This window comes from Mus musculus, chromosome X (genome assembly GCF_000001635.26).
Source record: "Mus musculus strain C57BL/6J chromosome X, GRCm38.p6 C57BL/6J".
Classification (NCBI taxonomy): Eukaryota; Metazoa; Chordata; class Mammalia; order Rodentia; family Muridae; genus Mus; species Mus musculus.
The window spans coordinates 53,336,088-53,344,593 of record NC_000086.7 but is presented as its reverse complement, the minus strand read 5'-3'; positions in this window follow the sequence as shown (position 1 = coordinate 53,344,593).

Sequence of the window (8,506 nt, the reverse complement as noted above, 5' to 3'; positions counted from 1 at the left end):
TGTTCTCTCTCCGTTCATTTCTTAAGGGTACGTGACTGCGCGCTGCGTGCGTGCGTGCACTTGTGTTTGATAGCACATCAGAAAAGATAGACAGTATTTTTAAAAAGAAAAGAAAATGGAGTCTTGAGTTTTACTGACTTAAGCATTTTCTTTGCGTCACCTCTGAGGAACACCAAAAAGATTATCTGTTCTCTGTCTTCAAGTTGGTTCATATTTCTGTGAGCTAAATACGGAAAATAATAACTGAAATACCTGTAGTTACAGCTCAGTAGTAATATATAAGGCCCTGGGTTCAATTACCAGTATCATACAAGAAGAAGAATATTGAAATAAATGACATAGAGATATCTTGAGTTTCTTGACATTCTAAAATAGTTGACTGTCTTTTAAAAGAATCCATTTTATATGTATAAATTAACCCTTATGTACACATGTGTGCTTGGTACCCACATAAGCCAGAGAGTGTGCCAGATGCCCTAGAACTGGAGTTAGATGGTTGTGGACTACTGTGGGGGAATTGAACCTATGTCCTCTGTAAGAGCAGTCATTTTATGCGTGGTGGGTGTGTGAGAGACAAGCAGAGCTGCATGTGTATGGAGAAGAGGGGGTTGGGTCCCCTAGCACTGGAGTAAAAAAGTACTTAAAACAGATTTAGTATTTCTTTGGGTAAAAATTAAAATTTGTGAGTGTTCAAAGAAGTGGGACTGGAGCCAGTCCTGTTTGGATAAGTCTGGTTGCTCTACAGAGAAGGGTTCACAGAAAGGGTCAGGCTGAGCACCACAACCTCTGAAGAGTTGTTCTGAAATGATGTCTAGGGAAGAGTCTAGAGACTGATACTGAACCGTTCCAGTGCACTGAGAAGAAAGTGTCGCCATCAGTGAAGCCAAGGAGCTTAAGGAAGGGAATAGGAGGAAGTGAGGACAGGACCCTGTTAGACAAGGGGCCAGGCCGCGTGTCTTCCAAAGTTCAACGAAGGAAGAGGCAAAGCTGTCATTGGGCAAACAAGTGTGATTCATCCTGAAAGGTTCTACCAAACAGGAAACATGCAACAAGACGCAGGGCGATGCTTGCAATTATCTGTCACTGCAGGTGTGTCTGCCACCTCAAAATTGTTAGGCCAGCAGAATCCTGTCATCCAAGTTCACTTCAGAAGTAACTTGTGCAAGGTCAGCATATAAAGTTTGGGATTTCTAGAAGGATTCTGGGGACAAAGTCTAGATATTTTCATTTATTTAAGCAATTAAGCGGGAAGATGGTAGCAGCTTCTGAGAAGATAACTACAGCGGTGCCTGTGCGCATGCGTGGAACCAGACGCTGGGATTTAGAAACTGCTATTACGGAAAAGATTGAAGATTGCAAGTGGCACCAAATGCCCTGACATTTAAAGAGAGCATGCCTAAAAAGGCAATTTAGAACTGAAGAATGTTGGGGGAGGTGCTGTGACTGCGCTACTATGTATGATACAAGATTCAAAATGGAGGAATCCACTAGAGCCTCGCTGCATTATCCCAGCTACTGAATGTCAAGTTATGGATTATTGCTCTAAGAAAATATTTGCTACACTTATAATCTGGGAGTAGTAAACAACATGCCAGAGCTGAATGTTAGACTCCAGGATTAAGTACTAAACAGTATGGAAGTAGACCTAGCTACTGGACATTAAGATGAGACCTTGTCCAGTCACACTATCAAAGGTGCCTTAAGTCAGTCACAGGCAAAGATAGAATGAGCTACAACACTGGTCTAAGGGACTCTATATGTCTGGCTGGGTCCCTTGTTTTGTTCATTTAGCTTTAGTCTGATTTGCTGATTGCTTGGTTAGTCAAAAGCTTTCCAACACATTAAAGAGACACCTACTCGGAGTTCTGACAGCTTCTGTGCCTCGTAAAAGCTGCCCACTGGAAGGGAGGTGCTTGTGGGGAATGTCCAGGTCACTAAATGCATTTTCTAATTAGCTGGGTAATTGCTTTGTGAGTCACTGCCTTAATGAACACACAAGGTGGCAGGCATTTGGGATGTGATCACGGTAGATGGCAGACAGGTTTGTTTCAATACAGTGAAAAGTGATCCCTTGAGGAGGTGGGCAGATTTTAGTCCATTGAGGTAGAGAAAGACAATTCTGTCTTAAATAAACACAGTGTAAGTTGTGCCTATGTGTGAGGAAACTGTGCTAAATTTTGACATGAAACATAGATGGCAAAATTGTGCAGGTGAATACACACGCACACACAGAGAGGGGGAGGGAGGGAGACAAACACACATGCAGAGAGAAAGACAGACACACAGAGAGACAGACAGACACACACACACATACATAGGCACATGCAAATAAAAACCCACGATAAATTATTTTGTACAATTGTAGGTCTTAGGAATCAAAGTTATTCAGATATTGAAAAAAAAAAAGCTGTTTTTTGAAAGAATACATCTTTTGAAGCCAGGCACAGCAACAAATAGCAGTACTTGGTGGTGAGGGAGGGGGAAGGAGCAAGAAGATCAAAAGTTTGAGAGTTCAAGGACATCCTTTTGGCTATCGAGTCAATTCAAGGCCCACCCTGTTTCATAAATTTCAATCAATCAACAAAACATGTATTTGATTAAAAAAAAAAAAAAGGAATCCTTGCTGTATTATTTCAGCCAGTCTTGAATGCCTAGGCTCAAGTCTCTCTTCTTGCTACTTCTAAAATGAGTGATTTAACCTGTGGTACACACCGATCATGCCAGGACACGAGAAGCAATGGCATAGGGGATGGACAGAGACATGGCTTAGCCATTAAGAGCACTGGCAGCTTTTCCAGAGTACCTGAGTTCATTCTCAGTACATATACAGTGGCCAACTTCAGTTCTGGGAGACACAGTGCCCTCTTCTGGCCTCTGTGGGTACTGCATCCATCTGGCACACAGGTATACATGCTAGCAAAACAATTCTACACAGAAAAATATTATTTTAAGATAGAATCAAAAACAGGAGGATTACAGCAAATTTATGGTGACTCTAACCTAAATAGTAAGTTCCTAGTCACCCAGGATACACAGAGACACTGTTTGGAAAAATCAAGTGTGGGCTTGAAATACTTCGTGGTGCCTACTAGTAAGAACTGTGTTAGGCTCTTTCAAATGATAGCAAGCACCTTGCTAGAGTTGGGAGTGCATGTGCATGCCGATAATCCTAACACCTAGAAAGTGAAGGCAGGAGGTTGGGAGATCAAGGTCATCCTACATACTAAGTTCAGGATTAGCCTGGACTACCTGAGACTATCTCAAAGCAAGCAAACAAGGAAGCAAGCAAGCAAGAAGAATCTTGCTATTCCAAGTGTAGTCCCAGCAGCACATATATCGCCTAGGAATTTAGCAATGTGGATCTCCTAAGCCACCTCATTCAGGATCAGAATCTCACCAAGATCCCCAAGGGAATTGGACGGATGTGGGGTAAAGGCTGAGAAGCACCAACTGCTTCTCAGAGTGTAGACACTGCACGGCCTTCTAAAAACCTTGCAGCAAGTCTACAGTGCAGGTATTTGACCATGCATGAATAAGTATTTGGTTGGTGGAAGCAAGAAGATCAAGAGTTTGAGAGTTCAAGGACATCCTTGGCTATAGAGTCAAGTCAAGGCCCACTCTGTTTCATAAATTTAAATCCAACAACAAAACATGTTGAGTAGCATTGAAACATAGTATTTGGCTTTTCTAGGATCCCACAGTTAACAAATTTAGATCTGTCTACCCTACCCATGTAGGATTTATGACGTGCCTCTCTCAGTTAAGAAGTGAAATTCAGTGCCAACTCTGAAATAGAAACCAAAATGATATGCATCTATGCAACAGTCAGTCCTCTTAGCCACAACAGTGGAAAACTGAACGATTGGGCTGCCAACCACTTGCTCCGCTGAGAAACCTTTGCACAGTCAACCACTTATTGTGGGATCCTGTAAACAGCTAAATATTTCAGTGGTCAGGGAAAAAATGGAGCAATTGTGAAAGTTGTTCCCTCTTGCCAGTGACTGTCGACCAAACATGAATCAAACTGCAAACTACATGTTATCCAAGAAGGAAGAGAAGATTTGCTATAGGCTCAAATAACTAGTAAATGCATTTAAAAGGCTATCAGGTCACTTTGGCATCATACAGGCAGGAAGGGCATGTGTTGAATGCCAACCACTTGAAAATTGCTTACAGGGAGAAAGGTATTTGAAAGGCTTGGACCTGGCTAGCCAATACAATGGGCCCTTTTGTTTGTGGATAGGTAGCTTTAGATAGATTAGATAGATAGATAGATAGATAGATAGATAGATAGATAGATAGATAGATAGATAGATATCTGGAAAAGGTAGAAAAAGTACGGAGTTAGGAGCATACTTCTGGAACTTATTAGGTCTCAAGAACCTTTATCTTCTAATCATAGGAGGAGATTAGGCCTTGCCTTCGCTTTTGATGCCCTAATGACTTGGGAGGCCTGTATTAGTGCATCAGCATGACCACTTGAGTTTGCAATAAGCTGATGTGATTATTAATTATCTTATAGCAGGATTCTGATGTTGTTCTCAGCTCAAAGCCCCAGGGACCCACTACAGGCAGTCTGCCCTCAAAAGCATCCCGGCATTTGTGCATGGCATGCACACACACACACACACACATACACACACTCATGTGTGCCCAGTTGGGTGATGAACCCTGATAATTGTATTGGTGATAGGCCACCACTAGAGTTTTGAATGACTTTTACAATCAAATAACCTGGATATAACTTAAGGTTGTGAAACCATAATCCTACTTTGTTTGAGACATCAGAGACTCGCTATGCATTTCCAACTTACCACTATACCTTGCTTAGGTGCCCTTATGAAGGAGATAAAATTCTGTTTGTTTGTTTGTTTCATTGTAAGATAGGTTCTCATGTGGTTCAGGCTGGCCTTTAATTTGCTATGTATTAAGGATGACCTGGAACTTCTTATGTCCCTGCCTCTACGTCTCTAGGGCTCTAGTGCCGTGACTGTAAGTACAAGTCACCTCATTTGCGTTATGCATCATTGGGAATTGAACTCAGTCCCGTGTGAATGCTAGCTATGCATTCTACCCACTATATTTCCAGCACAAGATTACATTCTATTTTAAATTCTATTTATTTTGTATGTGTATGTTCATATACATATGCATGTGAGTGCATCCATGCACACATACACATGTCTGGGCATAGGTATCGAGCTCAGAGACCAACATTGTCTCCTTTCACTGTGTGGGTCCTGAGTATGGAACTTTGGTTGTCAGGCTTGGCAACAGGTACTTGCTGAGCCATCGGGCTGGCCCAAAATTAAATTTTTAATGTGTCTTTTTTGCAATTTAAATGGCTATTTGGATAATTCGATGCCACATTTTAATTGATTTATTAATATCATATGGCCTTTTCCCTGTATTTCCAAATATAATGAACAATACTAAAAATTAAGTCAACGTACTAGAAAAAGGACACCAAAAACAAATGAAACCAAATCAACAACAAAGAACCCCTTAAGGTGAAATCCTGCAGACTTTGTAAGAGTGCTGGTGCAAGCTGATATTCCCAGAAGCACTTGGGAGGCTTAGGCAGAAGAGCATCCTTAGTTTGAAGTCAGACTTGTTTACATAGTGAATTCCAGGTGGATTTGGGCTAGAATAAGTCTTTGTATCAGAGAAAAACAAAACAAAATGAAATAGTGTCAGCTTTTTATTATATAGCTGTGCCATTTAAATTGTGTTGGGCCATATTCAGAGCTGTCCTGGGACACATGCAGCCATGGGCCTTAGGTCAGAGGTGCTTGCAAGAACTACTTTTCAGTATATTATTAATTCTGGAGAGATGGCTCAACAATTAAAATAATTAATTGTTTTGGGGGCTGGGTTTCTACTCACGGTGGCCCACGATCTTCTTAAGTTCCAGTTCCAGGGGATCCAATACCTTTTTTCTGGTCTTTGTGGGCACCAGGCATGCACAGAGTATGCACACATGTGCAGACAAAACACCCATACACATAATAAAAATTAAGAAAAAAGATCTATTTTTGTCTTTTTGAGACAGGGTTTCTCTGTGTATCCCTGGATGTCCTGGAACTCACTCTGTAGACCAGGCTGGCCTCGAACTCAGAAATCTGCCTGCCTCTGCCTCCCAAGTGCTGGGATTAAAGGCTTGCACCACCACTGCCTGGCTAAGTAAAACGTTTTAAATAAACAAAAGTTCAGGCAGGGTAAAATAGCTAAACACCTTTAATCCTAGAAATCCAGAGGTAAAGGCAGGTAGATCTCTTTTAGCTCAAAGCCAATCTGGTCTGCAAATCGAGTTCCAGGCCAGTCACTGCCACATAATGGGACTTGGTCTCAAAATTAATTAGTTAAAAATCCAAGAAGCCGAGGGCTGGAGAAATGGCTCAGTGGTTAAGAGCACCAACAACTTTTCCAGAGGTCCTGAGTTCAAATCCCAGCAACTACGTCGTGGTGGCTCACAACCATCTGCAATAGGGTCTGATGCCCTCTTCTGGTGTGTCTGAAGAGAGCAATGGTGTACTCATATACATTAAATAAATAAATCATTTTTTTAAAAATCCAGGAAACCAGACATGGGGAAAAAAAAGAGTCCTTACTATTCTTGGTAAGTGGCTGCATTGTATCCTAGCCCCACATTGGGCTGTTCACATCTGCCTGTCAGTCCAGCTCCAGGGGATCTAACACTGTCTTCTGATCTCCTTTGACGCCCTTGGTGCTTGCGCGCGCGCGCGCACACACACACACATACACACACACACACACACACACACACACACACACACACACCACATTTAAAAATAAAACAAATCTTTAGAAACCGAGTATTGTGAACATTGTATTTTAACAATGCCCTGATCACTGTATTTTCTCCTTAAAACCTTTACACTGACATTTTAAGTTCCCCTTTGATTGCAGTGATTATCTTTGTAAAGACATAAAAGCCTTTATTGTCTGTCCATCTTTGGAGGTAAGGAAACCAGGGCTCTAAGAATTCACATCACTAGCTCTCCACAAGAGGGCCTCACAGTAAGTGCAGGACAAAGCCAACACCAACAAGCTGACCATGCTAGCAAACTGGCTACAATGTCAGCACAGGAAGGGCCACACATAGGATCCCAAATAAACCAAGGCAGCCAAGGATGTAGGAAATGAGCATTGTTCTGGAAGGCAAGGGAGTTCTTAACAAGAAAGTAGAGAACTGGGCCTGATTTCCAGGACTGAAAGTCTCCTCTGAGGCAGATGCTGGCTCCTCTACTTCTGGCCCTGGCTGTTTAGGGAGCCAGTAGTCTGAAGTCATTTTTCTAAAGGGTACCACTTTGTTGTTGTTTTTTTAATTTTTAAAAGTTATTGTGTGTATGGATGCTTTGCCTACAGCTATGTTTGTCTGTGAGCACATGTATATAGCACTAGTAGATTCGAGAAGATGGAGCCTGATCCATTGGAACTAGAGGCATAGACAGCTGTGAGCCACCATTGTTGGTGCTGGCTATTTAATGCAGGTTCTTTGGAAGAGCAGCTGGTGCTCTTGACCACTGAGCCATCTCTCTCTAGCCCAGTTCAGCACAGCACATCTTAAAGGTCCTGAGCCTGGCTTTGTCTATGCACTGCTGTTAAGGTAAGGAAACCCTGGAGTTCTTTGTGATGAGGATGATAAATTAGGGCCAAATGTAATGATGTAAAAAAAAAGTAAAGAAACAAATAAACAAAAAACAGCCCAAACGAGAGAGAGAGAGAGAGAGAGAGAGAGAGAGAGAGAGAGAGAGCAGGTAGTTAATTCAAATTCATTCCAACCATGGGATAACCAGGGCTTCCCTTTGGCTTTCTCCTTCCAGTCTTTGCATGACTTGGGGTCCTTTCCTATAAGCTGTCCTACTCAGACAATTCCTTACAAGGTGCTGTTCCATGTAGATCACCTCAGAGGATGACTCTTGCACTCTCACAATACACCTAGAAATTCATATCACCTTAGGTACCACAGTCAGTCATTCTAGAAAACTCCAGTTGCTGGAGGCCACATGAGTTTGCTTGTTTGTGAAAGAATTCTGGAATTTCCTGTGAGCCTTCCAGGCTTCCTGATCCTCAAACCTTTCTACTAGGTAAAAGGAACAGAAAAGGAGACATTTGAGATTATAGACACCCACTCTGAAATCCACCACTCTAGCACCTGGGAGGAGGAGGCAGGACGATCAATAGTTCAAGTCACCATTGGCTCCATAGTAAGTGCCAGGCCAACGTGGCCTAAATAAAACTAAGTTTCAAACAAACAAGCAAGGAAACAAACAAACAAGCAGTATTCACTCCTCTGAGAGCCTCAAATGGAACCAAATACTGAATAAGAGCCTGACACCATCTGCCTTCATTTTGTGTCTGTCACCTTTACTCAGGCTAAAGGTACAGAGATAAGTCTTTGTCTTGAATCTCTAATCAGCTTGGATTCTAGAAGGAAAAAAAAATCTCACAGAATAGACCTCTGCCCAGTTAGGGACAATAC